Source organism: Saimiri boliviensis, chromosome 2 (genome assembly GCF_048565385.1).
Source record: "Saimiri boliviensis isolate mSaiBol1 chromosome 2, mSaiBol1.pri, whole genome shotgun sequence".
In the NCBI taxonomy this organism is placed as follows: Eukaryota; Metazoa; Chordata; class Mammalia; order Primates; family Cebidae; genus Saimiri; species Saimiri boliviensis.
Window position 1 is genome coordinate 165,928,649 of NC_133450.1, and position 22,864 is coordinate 165,951,512.

At 35.9% G+C, this 22,864-nt stretch overlaps 1 long non-coding RNA gene across 1 annotated transcript in view; it reads right to left on the minus strand.

Annotated features, from left to right (window-relative positions):
* Positions 1-2,398: 2,398 nt before the first annotated feature.
* LOC141582836 (uncharacterized) overlaps positions 2,399-22,864 on the minus strand; it is a 452,087-nt gene continuing 431,621 nt past the window's right edge. The window contains exons 4-6 of the long non-coding RNA XR_012515751.1: positions 4,300-4,374; positions 3,271-3,445; positions 2,399-2,460 (exon numbers count right to left, since the gene is read on the minus strand). This is a non-coding gene — a long non-coding RNA (uncharacterized LOC141582836). The remainder of the gene's footprint in view (positions 2,461-3,270; positions 3,446-4,299; positions 4,375-22,864) is intronic.

Consider the following 22,864-nt stretch of genomic DNA (forward strand, 5'->3'; position numbering starts at 1 on the left):
CTGCCTGGAGTCTCCAGAAGAAACCGGCCTTATCAACACCTTGATTTTATACTCATAAGACTCATTTTGTATTTCTGACCTACAGAACTGTATGAAAATTATTTTCTGTTTTTAAAGCAAGTTTATGATAATTTGTTTTACAGCAGCAATAGGAAACCAATAGTGGAATTTTACCAGATACCTTTCAGTTATTAATTTCTAATTTGCAGTTTTAGTCTAATTATATATGTTGTAAGATTTAAGTATTTTGAAATATATTGAAATCTATTTTATGAGCAAAAATATGATTTATTTTTGGTTAATATATGTCAGTATCAATGCATGAGACAGAATTCACACCAGTAATTGGTTATCTGCTTTCAAACATTGTATTGTATATCGAAAAATGTCTTTCTTTTATATCCGGGTTTGGATTTCTTTGTTTTTATTGTGCTTAGGATTAGCTAAACTTCTTGGACCTCTAAATCAATCTGTTTTTAAAATAATATTTGAAAAATTTTTACCCATTATATGCTTTATTTTTATTCTCTTTTTCTTACGGAATTCCAACTGCATGTATATTAGACCATTTGCTGTACTTCCACAGGTCCTGGAGCCTTTAATCACTTCTCTTCAACAGTTTTCCACTATCTGTTCTTCACTTTGAACAATGTCTATTGATGTTTTAGAGTTCACTAACCTTTACTTCAGCCAACAGCCCTGTTTATTCCTGCAGGTATTTTTAAATTCAATTATTTAACCCATCTGTAATTTATTTTGTTTTCGGGGCTAAAGAAAGAAACAATCTTCTAAATATTTTATTTTTCCTGATGGCTGGTTATCTCAAGGCAATTTATTTAATTAGACATTAGTTTTCAAATAGAGCTCCACAAAAATCTAGGTGACACTCTCTTTCTCTAGAGTCTATGCATTGCTTCAGTGATTTCAAACGTACATTTCTAATCATGTCATCTCCCCAAAATTAACAGTATTGTAAACAAAACCCATTTGCACAATTTGGGCATTAAATGCCTTTTATCTAGGGGAGTAAATAGTAATTGCAGTCCCCAAGGTAAAGTCTTATATGGTATCTTGCAAAAATGGTGTCCTTTGTTTCTTCTGTAAATAGAAAAATTGCATACAGCTAAAAAGACTGAAGTTTTTAAGAAACTCAGGCTAATTTTTTATGCAGCTCAATTTTGCTAAAATATATCTTAATAAGTGTTCTTTTTATCAGCCATTTAATTTTATCATAAATTTTATTTATTTATAACACTAAATTTTCTTGACATATGATTTTTAGAGTATTATTTATGTAACATGGTTATATATTCATCATTTCTATTCCTTCCCAGAAAAGGGAATAAATAAATAAAGATGGAGCTTTAATTCTTTCTTTTCTCTGCCAATGTGTTGTTGAACCAGAAGTTTCTACCTCCAAAATCAATTCTTAAATTCAGGCTTTTGTCTTTCCTCAACTTGTCATGGGTATGTGTGTTTGGCGGGGTGGTGGTGTGTGTGTGTATATATATCTGTATGAGAGAGAAACAGAGAGAGAGAGAATAATAGGGTTTTTTAATGAGAGAAAAGTTGTGGTCAGTCTTATATATTAAAAAAAACTTTTAATAAACTAAAATCATAATAGGTTTTAAAGCACTACTCAACAGTACTACCTGCAGGGATCAGTAATAACATGTTTTTTCTCGAACCTGGCACCCTTTTCTATTAACTGTTCAAGGGAAATATATACACACCATAGGGAAAATGGAAAATAAATTGCTATACTATTTTTAGCTTAATATTGGTAATCACAAATGCAGAACTTTCTAAAATTTGTGACTTATATACAAAGACTAAGTGAAGCTTCATTTTCTCCTTACAACCAAATCTTAATGCTACCACAAAACAAGCAACAAGTCAAAGACATGACTGAGTTATGATATCCTCAATAGATAAAAACATGAAGACTAAAGAGCGGTGTTGCAAGGATTTAGGCAAGGCATTCCTTTGTAAATTTGACATAGTGGAGATACAAAGCAAAAGTTAAACAAAAAAAGTCTTTTGGAATTGCTCAGAGGTAAGACCTGTGTCCTTTTATAAAAATAATTTTATGCAGTATAATAAGATTCTCTTTTACACCACTTTGAATCTCCTTTCCCCCCTTCTTTTTCCAGCCACCGCTGTAGGGAACAGCTCCAAAGCTTGGATCGATTTTAAACAAGTGCAAATTGTCAGTACCTACCTCAGGCTCAAATCATGTAATTTTACATGTACCCGAGGGCTTCTCACACTGTTTCTCACAGGGTTTATTTTGCACTGGCTTAGTGGAATGTCTGCCTAAACTGCTCAGAATTCACGAGAAAGTTTGTGAAAGTTAATATTCACGTGATTACCTTGACCAATGGAGGATGGAAATCACTGGATAAATGCTTTCTCTTCTCTTCCCCGAGGGAGACAGTTTGAGGTCCACTTCACAGAGTTCTGCAGAAAGGTACACTGGATCAAGAACTAGTCATTCATGCTGTCAGACAAGTTGATACTGCATTTCTCCAAATTGGCGGGTTTTTTTTTTTCCCCAGTTACTCTCCTCCCTATACCTCACTGCTAATCTGTAGAAACATATTCTTACATGAATTACTTATATATTATTTTCATCTCATGCTCTGCTTCAAAAGGGAAATCGAGCCTAAGTAAACAGAAGAAAAACTCAGTGGCGGTACCCTTTAATTTATCATCATCACATACTCCAGGAAATTCTAATGAGTCCATTAGATTAGCACCTTGCCTCAAAAAAAAAAAAAAAAAAAAAAAAAAAAAGCAAGAAGAAGATGGAGAAATAAGCAAATTCTTCCTCTTCATTCGTAAATGACTGTCCAGAAACCTAAAGTTTGGTGGAAGTAAAAATCTACTTCAAAAAGAGTCAAAGAAATGAATCATTAAGGTATGTAATATTAAGTACCACAAAAGTGTTCAAGGAAAAGGGAGGTTGACAGGATTCTTACTAGAGAAGCCCTTATGACACAGGGGTTAGGTATGTCTTAAAAATGGTTTCTATGAACAGAAACTGGAAGTTATTCTAGGAATGGAATTTAGAATGGGTAAACGGGAGCATTTTATGCATAGTTGAAGAAATGTACAGAATGAGTGAATGGTAGGATTGAATCAGAGAAGTAGGGTAGCAGTCAAGTTGATTTGTGCTTCATTTCCTTCTGTAGGCAATCTGCCCTTCCTCCCACATCCCTCCACCAGTTATGAACATGCATGTTTTCTGCCTAAATTTGATTCACTTACCTGCTTCTGGATTCTTCGTTTTCACCACCCATGAAGACTTCTGTCTTTGGTTATTATCTGGCTTCTTTCTAGGATCCATACATTTTCATGGTTTTAGCATATGTAAAGCTTTGCCACAGATGCTTTAATTCACCCCACATACAAATTTTGCTGCCTGAGCCAAGACTGCCCCTTCCTAAGAGAGGAAAAGACAGAGTTAGAAATGTAGGGTGGAATCAAGTTTGTAAAGAGTCTCAGGCAAATTAGAAGAGGTTGGACATTATCACTCAAGTATAGGTTCAATTTCTGGTTCTAATTTAAACATCAAATTCAACTCCTTTTATATTATAGATTCCTAGGACTTAACAGATGCTTAAGGTAAGAATAGGAATAAAGAGATTCAAGACTGGCTGGACACATTGGCTCACACCTGTAATCCTAACACTTTGGGAGTCCAATGCTGGAAGATCACTTGAGATCAGGAGTTTGAGACCAGCCTGATCAACATGGCAAAACTCCATCTCTTATAATAATAATGATAATGATAATAATAATAATAAAACAGAACAAATCAAAAATACAAAAATTAGCTGAACACAGTGGTTCACACCTGTAGTCCCAGCACTTTGGAAGGCCAAGGCAGGCAAATCACTTGAGGTCAGGAGTTCAAGACCAGCCTGGCCAACATGGCGAAATCCCAGCTCTACTAAAAAAAAAAAAAAAAAAAAAAAAAAAAGAAGTACAAAAATTAGCTGGGTATGGTGGCACATGCCTGTAATCCCAGCTACTTGGGTGACTGAGGCATGAAAATCACTCAAAGCCAGGAAGCAGAGGTTGCTTATTCACTATCACAAAAACAGCACGGGAAAGACATGCTCCATGATTCAATTACCTCCCACTAGGTCCCTCTCACAACATGTGGAAATTCAAGATGAGATTTGGGTACGGACAAAGCCAAAGCATATTATTCCACTCCTAGCCCCTTTCAAATCTCATGTCCTCACATTTCAAAACTAGTAATGCTTTCTCAACAGTCTTCCAACAGCTTACCTCATTTCAGCATTAATTCAACAGTTGGTGGTCCAGTCTGATCCAAGACAATGCAAGTCCTTTCAACCTATGAGCCTGTAAAATCAAAAGCAAGTTAGTTACTTCCTAGATACAATGAGGGTACAGGCATTAGATAAATACAGCCGTCCCAAATGGGAGAAACTGGCCAAAACAAAGGAGTTACAGGCACTATGCAAGTCCAAAATCCAACAGGGCAGTTAAATCTTAAAGTTCCAAAATGATTCCCTTTTACCCCATGTCTCACATCCAAGTCAAGCTGATGCAACAGCTGGGTTTCTGTGGTCTCAGGCAGAAGAGACCACCCCTGTGGCTTTGCAGGTACAGCCTCCCTCCTGGCACTTTCACAGGCTGGCACTGTCTGTGACTTTTCCAGGTGCATCATGCAAGCTGTCAGGTGGATATATCATTCCGGGGTCTGGAGGATAGTGGCCCTCTTCTCACAGCTCCACTAGATGGTACCCCAATAAGGACTCTGTGTGGGAGCTCCTACCCTACATTTTTCTTCTGTATTGCCTTAGCAGAGTTTCTCCATGAGGGACCCACCCTGCAACAAACTTCTGCCTGGGCATCCAGTCATTTCCATACATCTTCTGAAATCGAGGTGGAGGTTCCCAAACCTCAATTCTTGACTTCTGTGCACCTGCAGGCTCAACACCATGTGGGAGCTGCCAAGGCTTGAGGCTTATACCCTCTAAAGCAACAGACAAAGCTGTACCTTGGCTCTTTTAATTCATGGCAGGAGTGTCTGGGATACAGGGTACCAAGTCCCTATGCTGCATAGAGCATAAGGACCCTGAGCCCAGCCTATGAAACCATTTTTTCCTCCTAAATCTCTGGGCCTGTGATGGAAGGGGTTCCTGTGGAGATGGCTGGGGATTAACATTCAGCTCCTCATTACTCATGCAAATTTCTGCAACTGGCTTAAATTTCTCCTCAGAAAATGGGATTTTCTTTTCTATCACATTGTCAGGCTGCAAATTTTCCAAATTTTTATGCTCTGCTTCCCTTATGAAATGGAGTGCCTTTAACAGTACTCAACTCACCTCCTGAATGCTTTGCTACTTAGAAGTTTTTTCCACCAAATACCCTAAATTATCTCTCTCAAGATCAAAGTTCCACAAATCTCTAGGGCAGGGGCAAAATGCTGCCAGTCTCTTTGCTAAACCATAACAAGAGTTACCTTTTCTCCTGTTCCAACAAGTTCCTCATCTCCATCTGAGACTGCCTCAGCCTGGACCTTATTGTTCATATCACTATCAGCATTTTTGTCAAAGCCATTCAATAAGTCTCTAGGAAGTTCCAAATGTTCCCACATTTTCCTTTTTTCATTTCCTTTTTCTGAACCCTCCGAACTGTTCCAGCCCTGCCTGTTAAACAGTTCCAAAGTCTTTTCCATATTTTTGGGTATCTTTTCAGCAATGCCCCATTCTACTGGTGCCAATTTACTGTAGTAGTCCATTTTCACACTCCTGACAAAGACATACCCAAGACTGGGCAATTTACCAAAGAAATTTTTATTGGACTTACAGTTCCCTGTGGCTGGGGAGGCCTTACAATCATGGTGGAAGATAAAAGGCATGTCTCACATGGCGGCAGACAAAAGAACTTGTGCAGAGACGCTCCTTATTTTAAAGCTGTTCAGATCTCATGAGACTTATTCACTATAGCTAGAACAGCACAGGAAAGACCTGCCCCCATGATTCAGTTACCTCCCACCAGGTCCCTCCCCCAACATGTGGAAATTCAAGATGAGATCTGGGTAGGGACATAGCCAAATCATATCAGCATATCACAGGGCAAGAGAGGGAGAAAGAAGAAAGAGGGAGAAAGGTGGCATGTTGTTTTGAACAACCCGATCTCATGTGAACTCAGAGAAAGAACTCCTCATTATTCCAAGGACAGCACCAAAGTATTCATGAGCAACCCACTCCCATGACCCAAACACCTCCCACCAGACCCCACCTCCAACATTGAAGATTACACTTCAACATGACATTTAGAGGGGAAAAACATCCAAAGTATATCAGTGAGAGAAAAAAAAAAAATCATGATTCTTAGGTTTCTACTTTGGGCAATTGGATATCTTTTGAAAAGGAAAGTGGGAAATAAAATATGAAGCTTTATACTCTAGCTTCTAGCACTCATCTGTCTGGTGACATTTTGTGACCTCTAAGCTCTACTCACTCTGGACCCCAAATATTTTCTAATTATAGCACATAGCGAAAGACTCAGATACTGCATTCAGCCTGTGTGAAAATTCTGATTCTAACACTTTTTAGTTGTCTGACAAAAATGTTTAATTTTTTTGTGCCTCAGTTTTTCTTTCAACCTGTGAAGTAGTGATAATAATTATACCCAACTAATTGAGTTATTGTGAGGAATAAAAGACTTCTTTTTTTTTTTTTTTTTTTTTTTTTTTTTTTTTTTTGAGACGGAGTTTCGCTCTTGTTACCCAGGCTGGAGTGCAATGGCACGATCTCGGCTCACCGCAACCTCCGTCTCCTGGGTTCAGGCAATTCTCCTGCCTCAGCCTCCTGAGTAGCTGGGACTACAGGCACGCGCCACCACGCCCAGCTAGTTTTTTGTATTTTTAGTAGAGACGGGGTTTCACCATCTTGACCAGGATGGTCTCGATCTCTTGACCTCGTGATCCACCCGCCTCGGCCTCCCAAAGTGCTGGGATTACAGGCTTGAGCCACCGAAGACTTCTTACTTGGAAAATAAGTGAAGCAGTGTCCAGCCCACAATAAATACTCACAAAGTATCAACCATTAACACCTAGATTTCTTTTTATTTTTTAAGATAATTTGCCAGTCAAAATCTTATAAAACCCAGCCCAGCCAGAATAGTGCCAGTCACTTTGTTTGATAAGAGGATTAAAACAGACAGGCTGAAAATAAAATTCATTGTATTTTGATTTTGTTAAATATAGTTAACAATTTTATTTTAGATATATAAATATCTATGCATTTGGAATTTTAAATGTCACTTTCAAGCATTAATTCTTCATAACAGAACGTACTGATTATCAACTAGGAAAAGATAACAAAGCAGTAAGGATGCCCCACAACTCCAGTGGATCCCAAGATGGGTCATATTATGCATAGGCTGTGCAGCTAAACAAGGAGGTTAGTGAATAGATTGATAAAAATAAGAGGACGTGGCATCTTATGATACATGGCAGCTTCCATCCAAATAATGTCTGCATAAACAGAGCTCCTTGTTTCTCATGCTTAGCATGAACCATATGAGTAATAGCTAAGTAGCTCCTGTTTTCTTTGAAAACTGTCAGTCCATTGGAATTAAAACCATTGTTATTTTAAGTTAAAAAAAAAAAACAATTTGAACATGTTTTTCCTGCATCAAAAGCGTGAATTATTCATTTTATGTTTAGATTCTCCAGGATACTTTCTTAGGATAACTTTTAGAATATGAATTTATAAATGAATATTAGGATATAAAACCATGAAATTGAAAATATTAACAAATCATTGCAAGCAAGAAGTGTCAACTACTAATAATCATAAAAAAGCTACAAAGAAATATGGGGTTACTGTTGTTTTTCATCTTCTTTTAAATTGCCTCATAAACAATATGTAAATGTACTAAAACTCCTTTAAAAATGTTTTGTTTGGAGAAGATACTCCAATGCAGAGCATATAGTTAGAATTTATCTCTTGAGAGTATGAATTTTACATAGCTCAGGGACCATCCTGTCACAGTTTGTACCAATTTTGTTCCCTTAGAGAGGCTTATTTCTGTCTGAATTTGCTAGAAGGTATGTCAGCACAATGAAAAATAAATAATAAAAAAGAATTAGATGAAGACAAAAGAAGTTATTTCTAGTCCCCACTGCCTTCCCAGGAGAATATATACCAATAATTGGAGCTTCCATTGTTTTGTGAAGGTACAATAGGTGAAATGATGCAAGATCTGAGAAGCCAGTGTGAGGAAATACATAGTTCATTTATGTACATTATAGGTGTACACAAAGAAAAAAGCAAGCTAGAATATAAAATCAGACCCATGTAGAGATACAAGACTTTGGGCAGATAAGAAATGTCTCATGGTGAGAATTTATAATAATTAAATTGAATTATTTAATAAAGTAATTATTGCTGTGTGATGTAAAATGTAAACTATTTTCTTCACTTCCCTCCAAAAGATTCTGTAAAACATGCAGTAATCACATTTGCTTGGTGGACTGGATTTGCAACAAAGTCCTTGCTTGTCTTTTCTGAAGATGAGTGTAAAGGAAAAGTCAAACAAAAATCAAGGCTGTCAGAAGAGACGATCACATGGAAAGGTTATGCCAACAAAAGACAGACCAAAGGACTCTGAAATTATGGGAGGAAAATTAAACAGAGCTTTTTCCATTGTCATGTATCAGAAAACATTAATATTTTCTAGAATGGCCTTTTATTCCACATTTTTTAAAATGAGATTTCATTTTTAAAAAAACCAACTGGATATTAGGCCAGGCACAGTGGCTCAATCCTGTAATCCTAGCACTTTAAGAGGCTGAGGTGGATGGATCACTAGGTCGGGGGTTCGAGACCAGTCTGGTCAACACAGTAAAACCCAGTCTCTGCTAAAAATAAAAAACTTAGCTGAGTGTGGTGGCAGGAGCCTGTAATTCCAGCTACTCCTGAGACTGAGGCAGGAGAATCACTTGAATCTGGGAGGCAAAGGTTGCAGTGAGCTGAGATCACACCACTGCACTACAGCCTTGGCAACAGTGTAAGACTCCGTCACAAAATAAATAAATAAATAAATAATAAAACAAACGATATTAGTAATTGCTTAAGCAGAAAACATATTTGTATGAAATAGAATAGTTGTAATTCTGTAGATGTTTGGACTTATCATTGAACACAAAAGAAACAGAAACCATTTTGTGAAGGAATACACAGCTGTGCATTTCAATGACAGGCTATTTTCCTATGATACGTTGGCACCTGAAAGACAGGGATATGCAGGAGCTCTAGGAAGAGTATTGAGATGGCAATTTCCCCTTAGGGTACAAGCCAAAGTCGTTCATTTATTTGTTTTTTGGCCTAGATTCACTGGGTACAGAGAAAGGTCAACATGCTAAAGCAATATATTCAAACATTTAAAAGATTTGAAATAGCCGGGGCACTGGGGAGTCATTCTAATTGCTGCTTTAAATACCATTTGGGAAGGTCAAAAGGAGAGCCTACAGACGGACCTCATTGGAGGGATAACCTCTGCCTGGCAGGCTGTAGGGCTGTAAGTCCCAGGGAGGCTCCAGGGCTGGGGTCGGCTGCAATCTGCTGCCAGCCGGATCCTGTGCAGCCCACGGGAACGTACCCAGAGAAGGACGAGCAGAACATGGCTGCCTAACAGATGGTACTGAAACCTGCCGCCTCTGGTGAGAGAAAAATCTGCCAAAACCAGGTGTTTCACAGGTTTTCTACTTTTTTTCTTTCTCTTTTCTTATTTTTGGAATTTCTCTGTATGTGCCTATTCCAAAAGTTTCCATAGAAGCACAGGTGTCTAGGAGTTTTCTAAGGAAACAAGACTTTTTTTTTTTTAAGCATAGAGATTTTGAAAGCAGCGTTTGGGGATCGCCCATACATACCCCATAGTGAGAGTCCTTAAATCAGGTCATTTCTAGGCACAACACAAGCGTAAATGGAAGTTTAACTGTTCTTATCAGTTCTCATAGAAGTGACTAAACTAAACAGATTGCTTCATTGGTGAAAGCTGTGTCAGCAGCCTCAGAATACTCAGATTATTCCTACTAGTAATCTTGCATGTATGTTCAGCACGCCTTCTTTGCTCTGTTAAGTGAAGCTGGCAGTGGCAGGTGTGGAGATCTTCAAACAGAAAGGACCCAGAAACGCATGCTTCTGTTCATGGTAAAAGATGATAGGGAAGCAAAAGGCAATTAGTGAAGCCTGTTTCATGCAGTGACAGTTGGGAACACAGGCCGATTCTACATCTATTTTAAATCAACGCTGCTTTGGCTCATGGGAAAAGAAAGTATGGGTCTCATGATTCAAAACCTAGTACATCTACTGAGAGTCACATTTCATTAGGAGGAGGAGGTCACTCTTCCTCAACATTTTACACTCCCTCATCTTAGAGAAAGCTATCCTTTCAGCTTCCCATTCATTCCATGCTTCTGAATGGGTGATTTGATTCAGAGACTTTTATGCTCAGTCACCTCTCTTCTTAAGTAGATATAAGCATGAAAGTCCTAAAATGCAGACTGGGAACTAAACGAGGCAAGTAGGAAAGTTTCTTAGGACTTGAACTTTGTACTAGCAAGTCCTGCATTCGGAGAGTTTTGAGACACTTATATATAAAATAATAAAGAGTTCGATTATTCATATGCCAACTACTTATTAGTTACTCAGTGCTATTTTAGTGTCAGGATACAAATGATCCTCAATTTTCCATCAGGTTTTTCAATAAACGTTTCCTAATGGGAGACTATGGTGAGTTGAGAATGAATTTTACACACCCAGCTTGCCGTACATCATAGCTTATCATAGTTTAGCACAGCCTACATTAAATAGCCTCAGAACACTCAGCCTACATTTGGACAAAACCACCTGGCAACACAGTACACTGTGGAGTATCATTTGTTTACTCTCTTGATTGTGTGGATGACTGGGAGCCATGGCTAACTGCACTGTTCAGCATTAAAAGAGAGTATCTTGCTGCATGTTACAAGCCCAGGAAAAGACCAAAACTCAAAATTTCAAGGATGGTTTCTAATGAATGCATGTTGATTTTGCACCATTGTTAGGAGAAAAAACTGTTGTCAAACCATCTGTGATTTCTTGGGCATTCACCCACTATAGAAATGTTGTGGGTAGATGCATGTGATTGGCAAGGTGACATTTTAGCATTCCAGGGTCTCAGCATCACAGAAAATACATCTTTACTGAGAATAACATGACTTGAACCATGCACATCTGGCAATTAATAAGCATATGGTGATGGTTACTTTCCATTCGCTTCACTTTGAGAGGCAGTATGCTATTGTATAATGAGTTTTAACATACTCCAAATAGACATGAAACTGGGTTCCAGGGCATGGGCGAGACTTAGCTCCCCGGCTAGGATGTGTTCTTCCAGGTTCTCAGTCCCTCACTCACCCAAGAATGGGAGAGAGGACCCCACCGGGCATGGTGAGCAATTAAGTAAATATTGGACTCCAAAAAGTTTTGCAGAAAGTGATTTATTTAGGCAGAGAGAGAAAAAGGAGAAAGAAAGAGATAGGGTGAGAGCAGTTTCCACAACATCGTGGAAGGGGATCCAGAAATGGAGTCCACCCGGATGTGGGAAAAGGGGACTTTTAACCTGGGAGTAATTCCCACCCTATTCAAATTTTCTGTCCTGTGAAAGGAGTTCCTTTAAACTTCTGCTGGAGTGATTGATCTTCTGTTTTTTTCCTGCCCACGTGAAGGTTAAACGAAGACCTCTAGTCTCCAGGATGGAGACATGGGTGGGGGTATGGTGCTGGGAAGTTCTTGCATTTGAAACTATGTCCCCTGGTGGACCCGGGAAGAGAATACATTCCCTCAGACAGTGATCTGAGTTCTGTGAAGGTACCTCAGGCTGATGCAGAGCAAAGGAAGGGAGATAAGCAAGTGCAACTCGATGCCACTGTCTTCCACATGTCCCTGAGCTCTGACTCTGTTTCTAGTATGAGACTGCGTGGGGTGGGTGGTGGGGAAGGCTAGAAGGACGTAGGGAGAGGGAGGAGCGTTTAAGGCAATTAGAAGAGCAGAAGAAACATTAGCTTGAATTAAGAAATCTAAATTTTCATTCTGACTTTGTAACTTTCTCATTTTGTGAAATGGGCACATTATGTAACTTTTTGAGTACCAGTGTCCTTAATCTTGAAACAAGAATGATCATAACTACCCTTTGGTTAAAGGGAAGCTTCAATGAAATAACATATGTAAAGGACTTAGAAAATCATCTGACAGTCAATGGTTTATTTCTTATTTATGAATATATTTTAGAGCATTTTTCCGTAAATTTATTTTAGAACCCTTTTCCAGTGACAGCTGAGGATTTCATAATTTAATCAAACAAGGTTTTCAAATAGAATCCTATGATCCACTAGTGAGTTGAAAGGAGTAGACAAATAAAGGAAAAATTAGAGGCCCAAGATAGGAGTTGGAGTTAGATTTTAAATGCTAATATACTCCCACAGAAGTCAGGGGAGCCATGTGAGGCATTGAGTCTTATAGACAGCAGATATCACAAATACGCCTTTGTCCTCCAAAGAAAAATACAAAACAGAGTTTTGAAATATTCTGCTTTGTCTTAGCTATAAAAGAATTGTTACGTTGATAACAAATGATTTACGTACCTCCTCCTTTTCCAAAGTGGACTTGTAGAAGCTCATTTCCATGCTAAAATTAGAGGAGGCTTGGGAAAGAGTGGAAAAAAAAATTGACACACTTTTTACATGAAGGAGTTCCTACAGAACCCATGAACATTTATATAGTTCTGGAAAACTGTGCTATCACCTTGCCCAGGGGACCAACAGTAAAATAGGAGTTCGAGCTACAGAGTTAAAATACGGGCAGCTCTAACAAGAAAGGGGAAATAGTCATAGTTATTTTATGAAGATACACAATGCACAAGCACACATGTATTTTGGTATGGGGTTAGCTAACTTAACGAAACCTTTCAACATCCTATGGCTCCACAAAAATATAACTCGTTCTCTCTCTGGAAAAAAGTGGATGGGTTCATAAACTCCTTCCATCTTGTTACTCTTAGTTCCCAAAACATTTTCATGGTTGGCTCAGCAATTTTCTGCAGTTTAACCAATGAAAGGGGAAAGAACCTAAGTTGAAGGTAAAATTTTCCTTTTAAGCAAGTGATATGGAATTTACACACATGACTTCTGCTCACTTTCTTTAAGAATGTAGTTACAAGGCCACAACTGGCTGCTAAGGAAGCTGACAGGTATATCCAGAAAAATTCCATTACTCTCTGGAAGAAGGTTAGAATGGATTTTGGTGGACAACAAGCAATATTCCCTATCCTGACAGTATATATATCCAGCATGATTCTAATTTCATTCTATAATTAATCTAAACGTTTTGATTTTCCATTCTTAATCATAAGGGTCAGAGATTATATAATGAATGTGATGTTATTGTTTCCATTTAGTTTTTAATGTATTGAAACAACTCAAAACACTTTGAAAGCAGGCTGACAAGAAGTCCACTAAGTTTGGGGTTAGTAAATATAATTGGCATGTAATCTTTTTGCCACTACTTTTATTTTTATATTTCAAAATTCCATATATAATTTATTTATTTATTATTATAAATGTATTATTAATATGGATAAGAATTTCATAATTTCTGTCCTTAAAGACATAAAGAATTGATATTGACATTAAGAATTGACATTAAGGATTACTGTCATCCTTAATGACATTAAGGATTTCTACAGTAAACTAAAAGATTTTTACATGATCATTACTAGGGAATGAGACATAATATATCTCTAATTGTTTATGGCATTCATTGCCATTATGGGATTGTCACCTTTGGACCTTTGTTTGATATAATTATATTGAGTTATTGGAGAAACATTTATGCATTGAAATATGGCACTAGATATTTCCTTAAGATGCTGTTACTCTTAGTATTGTAAACTCTCACACTTCTCCAAGCATTCAGATACCCTGAACTTTGCCTCCACTTAACACCTATGTTCCCACCAACCCCCTCATTCCACACACATACATGCTTTTCAGTAGTTCATTCTGCTGTCTGAGATGTGTTTAGCCATCCTGACTTAGTTATATAAAGCCAGTAAGATGCCTAATCTTTAGATTCTGTCTCTATCAATTACATAAACTGAATTTAGGGTAATAGTTTTGTGATCACGTAACATATGCAAAAATTCTTTTCTGCCTATTTTTCACTTAAATTTGAACTTTTTCTACCTTCTCTCTTTGTGAGTCAATTACAAGTTCAAATAAGTCTCAAAAAACAGTACCATAAATTGATGCAGTACCCAATAACACAATGGACATTTAATTAAAGTATCCTATTTAATACTATCTATCCATAGAAAGTGAGCTAATACACGCACGTGCGTGCACACACACACACACACACACACACACGCACACTCTCTCAGTCCTTTACTTTCAGTGGGACTCTAGTGTTTTTCAAAGAGCTCTAAAATTACAGCATTTAAAATTACAAAGATCACAATTAGGGGGACATTGTTCTCTTCCACCTTGCTTAGACACTGAATTGTCACAGTGAAAGCTAATTTTAGGTTTCATTTTCAGCCCCAAGGAAAACAGCAGTAGATGTACTATAACCTTTGTTCTTGCAAATCTGTTTCCCCAAGCCAAGTAATGGGTTGATTCTACTATTCACATCCCATCATTCATAATTTCCAAGGTGTTATTAGTCATCTGAGCACTAAAAGAAATGCCACAGTTGGAATACTGCAGCAGGGTGTGCAAATTTAGCCTTGACCTACATGTAAGTTTTATAAGAAATAATGAGAAAACTATTTTATTGGCTCACAAAAAAAATAACCAACAACAGAAACAAGCTTTTATCTACTGTTGGATTCTAGAGAATTTTTGAAACACAAATAAACAAGGTGAACCAGAAGAATAAACTGAAAGGAACAAAAAGCAAAAAATAAATAATTTATCTAGCTAGAGAGACTTAAAAATATAAGGGACTAGAAGAAAATCTTTCAAAGCAGAGATCCTAAAAAACCTTAACCATATGCTTTTTTTTGTCAAAATTGGATTTGTTATGTCACACCTCCATAACTCAGACCTGTAGTGCTTGGAAAATAGCTTGTTCAGACTTACTCCATAATGATTTTCTTAGCACTGTTTTTCAATGCATGTTTCCTAACTTGGGAAAACATTATGGGTTGTTATGAAGCTGTTTTTTTCTGGGTCAGTAAGTAGTTTAGTGAAGCAGAAAATATTCTCCAAAATGGAGTGAGGATTCACCTATCACCAGACGGTCAAAATAACTAGCAATTTTATATACAGCATGGCCATATTTCTTTAAATGAGGCGCTCTATAGGTGCCTCAAGTATTTAATATATCATGGTTTAAATAATGTTCTATATTGGACATGGGAGACAATGAATTGAAAATGACATTGTTGCAGTCTAGGAGCACTGTATGCAAATACGATTGTATAATGAACCAGACGACTTCTTTGGTAGAAAAAAATGTAAGTTTTCCAGAATTTCCCCCTATGTGGATTTAGATCACTACAAGATTAAAGGTTCATTGATAAGAATATATAGGTTTTTTTCAAAAATTCTATTTCAGGTGATTACTTTTATTTTTCCAAAATTTTAAATGATTTTACTTGTCTTAATTTGTCTGACTCAGCCTGCCAACTGATTCATGAAGACATTGGAAACTGTTTTCAAAAAGCCTAGTTTCTTTGTGAGGGTAGCATACATGAGACATTTTCATAAAATGATAAAATCTGGAAGAATAAATCATACTGTCCTTGTCACTTGTTAGATGTACATTTCTGTAAATAATTATTCAAACAATTATCAGGGTGCACTGCTATTAGTAATTATAGTCACTTCATCACCAGAATTAACACTGATCCTGGGAAAATAGCCAAGATATAAATACTGCCAAGTTCAGAATGATCTTTTTTTGATTCTTCTTGATAAGACTCAGTTCCTGGCTATAATAGTTACATGAGTAGTGAAGAAATCCTGACCTTAGGCAGTACTGATTGCTGAAACAGATTCTGGATTATATTGTAATGCCTTCAAATGGCATACTCTCTCAAGGAGGTCACACCTTCTTACAATAATTCCAGCTTGGTTTATAGAAAACTTGCTAGTTTGTGTAAAGGTTCAAAATTCAAAATCCAAAAACTAGCCTACATATTTTCTGGGGTTTACTTTGAAATTCTGCAGATTTGGTTAGGAAGATCTCTCTGCTAGCACATTATTAGCAAAATAAATTATCTATAGAAAGTAATCCTTTAATTTTTAGATCATTTTGCTATGGCATATTTTTGATGCATTTAAAATATTAAAGTTTATAATTCTATATATTCATGATGCCATTTCATTTACTATGTCTTCTAACAGATCTTTACATTACAAAATATTGTCACAATAATGGTGCATTTGAAAAATACATCATAACTCTATGATTTAAAACAACAATCATTTCTGGGAAATGGCTGATTAAACTAGTCAAAAAGTGCCCCTTTAATAACTTTTAAATATTGGTAAAGAATGGATGTGATGAGAATTTTAAATGGCATAATTTAAGACCCCAAAGGTAGGTGCATAAACCACTTCTGTTCAGTTCATACTGATTACAAGAGAGAAAGAAAATATCTTGCTATGCAAATTCTAAGATTCAGGCTAGGCTGTCCTTATTCCTCAGTTAGAGTTGCAGACATCAGCCTCTGTGCAACACCCATGTTAGTAATTAAAATATTAAAGCATTTGCTTAATAGTTGGTCAAGAGTCATTCTCCTGATTCCACTCACTGAGCACAGTAAACCCAGGACACCACATTCCCTCCCCTGGGACCCTTCCCCACAACCTTTTCATAACCCAGTAACTGAAGGTGTCATACCTAGTGTTTCAGGGGCCACAGGACTGTATCAGTCCATAGACAGCATATTCTAATCACACAGTGCCCCCTGGGCCGTCCTCATTCTACACAGGAAACTCAAAGTGTTTAATATCACTTATCAGTTTGATCAAGAGCAGACCCTTTAAGTTTTTGATGTATTCCAAATAGAGGTTTGATTCCATTGCTTATGATAGAGACTAAAAAGTAGGTTACTTTTTGCTGCTGTCCAGCTCACTTTCTCTAACAATTCAATACTTGGGAGGCAAAGGGAAAAAGTAACACTTTTGATATTTGTAGTAATACTCAAAATTATCATAACATTTGCCCCTCAGTGTCCTCTAACAATATTTTTTCCTTTTTGCCTAAAATATTTACATTATAGAAAATTAACATATTGCTAATATTTAAAAATTAGTGTTTGAAATATCAATAATAGCCAAAATCTGTGTTTATTTTAAGCTGAATTAATTTTAAAATCCAATACCTATAGCTTTCTACCTGAGGCATAAAATTATAGACAAATGTATATAAAAACATAAACCAGAAAAAAAGAAGACCCAGTAATGACAAGAGTGTGACCATAGCATTTGCAATACATCATACTAATTAAAATCATGAAATACCAAATTTCAATATTTTCATGATCCTTGCTTAGTGATTTTCTCTTTGGGACAGCACATTTTAAATCATTTAGAAGGAAAAAATGATGTCACACTAAGGTGAACAGTAACTTCAGAACTGACCACCTAATTATGAGCCTATCATCACAGTGCTCTGAACACAAAGGATTGGAAGAAGGGAGGAAAGTGGAAGATCTGGAAGGTGGTTATGCTTTTTAAGGCCTCAAATCCCATGTGATTCTCTGACATCTGTGACTGGCACAGGGCCTTAAAGGCCTAGATGTGAGTTCTCTCACTAGATATTTTCCCACAAAGAAAGGCTTCCTACCTTATAATTGCCCTAGAAGCCAGACATTGTACATCCCAGCTCATCCTCAACCAAATGGGTTTCATCTCCCTGCCAGACACAAAATATACACACAAGCCAATCATGTGCTCCTAAGGAAACCAAAAGTCATCCCACTCTGTTGTCACTACTAACCCTTCCTCTTATAGTGCCTCACTTTGTTCCTGGGTACAACTCTCTGTGTAGCTCCACATGTTCTACAGTGTCCAGCTCCCCTGAAATGTGAATATATGGCACAATTTGCCAATTATATCTGTCTAGTGTCATGTGTCATAGGTTCAGCCATTTTGAACTATTTAAGGTAGAGTTTCTCTCCTTCACCAATAGACTGAGTAAGTGTGAATCAGAATAGGGTAAACAGACTGAAGCGATTGCTGTTTCAGGAGGAAATACCACAATTTAGAAGAAGCAGGGGACATCAACTATGAAATTCCGGTCCATTGTATGTTAGCTACTATGCTTAAGGTGTGTGAGCTTTGCCAAGGCCTACAAAAACATTTGAAAAATGTTAGCTCCAAATGCAAAAACAAAAATGTGAAATTAAACTTAATAAAAGATAGATTAAATCTCTATAATATATAATAACTAAAGTCTTTAATAGTACATGTCAATTAAGTTTAACGTGAAATGTGGGTATATTTCAGTGTGTTTATGATGTGGGGATGAATGGTAAGAGTAAAATGTCCCTAGGAAATAAAATTATTCAGAACTGGGAAAACTGACTTAACAAGTAAATATTACTTCACAGAAATTCAGAAAATAACAACTGGAAATCATCTGAGCAAAAAATGACTTGTACAAAGTAAGAGAAAAAAGGAAAAGCCGCAGTAAGAAGAGAGGGCCCAGTAAAAGACAAAATACGTTACTGTAGACATGCGGAGAATTGTTTTCCAGAGGGCTAAGGAAGGGTCATTTTGCCTGCTGGAGAATGCCTAGCTATATTTAATAAGAGAAAACACTAAGAAAAAGAAAACATACATTCTCTCTTATCTAATGTACTCTTGGGTTAGAAAACAGTGAGATCCCCATATTGTGGTCAGAATCTTTGTAACATATATTCAGGTCTTCTACCCAACAACCTAGTTCTAAAAAACAAAACTGAACTAAACTAATATAACAGTATAATGACATAGGGCACTGTTTATAGGGCTATTAATCCAGCTTCTTTCAAACCATTTTAACTGAGGGTAAACAAATAGTAAATGAACAGTACCAGAATGAACACCACAAACCAAAACTCTCAGCATCTTTTTCCAACTAATATACCTCAAATGGAATAATAAATAAGTATTTTTCGTGCAGAAAGATGGTAGCAGTCAACACTAGGAGTCTGAGTGAACATACATAATATGGCATCAGCTTTTTGTTATAGATTTACCTTCATTTATTTTCTCATCCTTTGAAACTAATCTTCATCACTAATATATAGAATTTTTCTTCCTCTGCTTGTTACTGCACTTTCTTGTTTTAAATAGTAATTTTCTTTTCCATGAACTGACTGAACATATTATGACCCATATAAAATAATCAATGTATTACACATACAGTCATCAGTGGTGTGATTATATTCATCAAGCTGGAATATAATGCAAAGAAATTATCTGTCACACAAAAATTTGTAGCTCTTGTAATATTATTTCTCCTAAGTATTTAATTTGAAAAAAATTCAATTATTTACTTAAATAGTAGAATTATATTAAGGATTGGAAACAACTACAATAAAAAGTTTAATAAAGAATTTTTAATTTAAACATGGTGAACATTAGAGAAAAAAATCTGTTTTCTGAGAGGTTTTTTAAATAAACAAAACTTCTAAAGGGCTCTCTCCTATATGTTAAATGTGGACTTTTTCTTTCAGTAACAGAAACTGTGCTAAAGAGAAATGGTGCATTTTTTGGAAAGTTAGAGCAATAAAAGGTTTAAGTCACCAAAAGGTTGACTGCTAACTTTAATTTAGTCTCATCTATTTAAATGGTTGCATTATAGCTGACAACATTTTGTGACATATACTGAGTGTAATGATTCATTTATTTTTTCTGCTCTAGTAACTGTATCATAAATTATCATTAATGTCTACCTAAAACTCAGTAAGAAATCATCCTTGGCATATTAATCTATACTCTATTAATAGACAAATTTCAATGTCCAGTATAAATTTTCTGCTTTCATTTTCATAACGTGCACACAGGTGAAGAACATTCACAAGATTCTAGTACCCTTTCTAATATACGCAATATTTAACCACTTAAGTGCCTGAAATTATAAAAGAGCTTTGGGTTCATCATCTATAAACACAGAGTACTAATATTTCTGATATGTGATAATTGGAACTAATTTAATTTTTAACTTTATATTCTTGGTATTGACTTACAATTTTAAAATTGTGTATTATAATAAATATGTGAACGACTAGGATAAGGGGCAGATGTGTAACTAATTCTGAAAATATTAAAACACACTATAAAAATGCTGTAATATTTAAAGTGGGGAACAAGTACAGGAAAAGACAGGCAGATAAACCAAGAAAGAGAGAAAGAACAAAAGATCCTGAAAACAAATCTTGTTAATGTAAAGATTAAAACTATGAGAAAGGGTAGCATTTCAAAGTATTAGAGAAAATGTATGCTGAAATGTAAATAAAAATATTAAAAATACCCAAGGAAATACAATGGGCCTCTAAAAAAATCTATGGGTGGGATTGGTAGACTTTATTTTATTTTATTTTATTTTATTTATTTATTTATTTATTTATTTTTGAGACGGAGTGTTTCGCTCTTGTTGCCCAGGCTGGAGTGCAATGGCGCAATCTCGGCTCACCGCAACCTCCGCCTCCTGGGTTCAGGCAATTCTCCTGCCTCAGCCTCCTGAGTAGCTGGGATTACAGGCACGCACCACCACGCCCAGCTAATTTTTTGTATTTTTAGTAGAGACGGGGTTTCACCATGTTGACCAGGATGGTCTCGATCTCTTGACCTCGTGATCCACCCGCCTCGGCCTCCCAAAGTGCTGGGATTACAGGCTTGAGCCACCGCGCCCGGCCCGACTTTATTTTAAAAAAGAGTTTTAGACATAAAAATTTTACATTCTCATCAGGCAATGGTTAACATTTTGATACTTAAAAAAGTTTTAATAAAATGAATATATCAATATAATTGACAAAACGATTTACAAAAGAAAAAATGTAAATAGTGAATGTGACGAGGGTTCAAATGTGACAAGGGTTCAAACTCATTTGTAATTTAAGTAAAACTTAAAAAGTGATTTGCCTCCTTTTTCATTACTGATTTGGCCAAAGGGAAGAAAAAAAGGAAAAAGAAAAGGAAGGGGAGAAAGAAAGAGGTAGGGAGAAAAAGGAAGATCAGGAACACTGAGGGACAGAAAATAGAAAGGAATATATGATGGAAAGAAAGGAGAGGAAAAAAGGAAAATTATTACCCATGATTAGGCAATGTATTAAAAAAATTGGCAATTTCATACAATGTTAAGAACGGCAAAAATTGACACCAGATATCTGCTGCAAAATTTTTTAGTATATACATCTCACAAGTGTGTATATATCTCAGCTTTCTAGGAATTTGTACTAGACAAATCAAGGTTTGTATAAATATTTACTGCAAGATGATACAGCATTGTGTTTACGGGAACAAAGTTGCAAGCAATCTAAATGATTGATCCAAAAAGTTCACTTAGAAAATTATAACATGTACATATGAGTTGCAATTTCTAAAAATAATGCTGTTAAAAAGTAATGAATGAAAGATAATTAAGATACATTATTTAGTGGGAAAAACACAGTAATAATATTAATATAGCTTACAAAATAATTGCATATTTCATTTGATAGCATACATTATATATTTATATAAAATTGCTAATAGTGGTGTCTAGTACATTTATTCAGGTGCAACAAAATATAATAAACTCAATGGTTTTAAAAAATATAGAAATTTATTTCTCAGAGTTTGGGAGTCTGAGAAATCTAAGACCAAGAGGCTGACAAATCTTATATCTGGTGAGGGGCCCCTTTCTAGTACATAGATGGCCATGTTTTTACTGTAACGTCACATGGAAGAAGAGACAAAGAAAGTATACGGAGCCTCAGTCCCTGTTTTATAAGGATGCTAATCATGAGGGTTCTGTCTGCATGACTTAATTACCTCCCCCAAACCCCACATCCTAATGCCATCACTTGGGTTTAGGACATCAATTTATGAATTCTGTGGGGACATAAACATTCAGAGCATAGCAAGTTGTTACAATGGAATGGTATATTCTGGTTTGTTTTTCTACACTTTACTTGTATGGTTTTTTTTTTTAAATAAGGTATTTACTACTGAAGGTTTAGGCAAGAAAGTTGTCTTGCAGGTTTTCATAATTTGTTGACAGAGTTTGTAAGTATACTTTTCATGTTTAAATGTTTTTCTATTAGCTAATAATTTTTCTATACAAATATCCTATTCTTATTTTTATATCTCAAAATTTCTAAACATTGGAATGTGATATTATATCTAGGTATCTGCCACTAGAGGTGTAACTGGAAGTAAAAATGTATGTTTCTTACTAAAAAAGGCATTTTATAGCTAATAATAATAGTGAATATTTATAGAGGACATATATATATTTATATATACTATGTACTAATCAAAGTATTTTATATATGTTTTTAATAGTTTATATAACTATTTTTTTCAGTCAATATGATTTTTATTGCTATTTATTATAAAATTATAATGGCTCTCTCAGGAAAAAATATTGATTTCCCAAATGTTAAAAAGTTACACTCGAGAGTAGAATAATTTTTTAAAAATAAGTTAAACAGTAAGGCTAGCACTCAAAATACTATGAGCATACCCTCAATACCGGCAACAATTAATTAGAGCTACATTTAAAAAATAAGACCAAAGAAGAAACACTAGCTAAAGAAAACACAGGTCACACTATATACAGATCCACGCCTC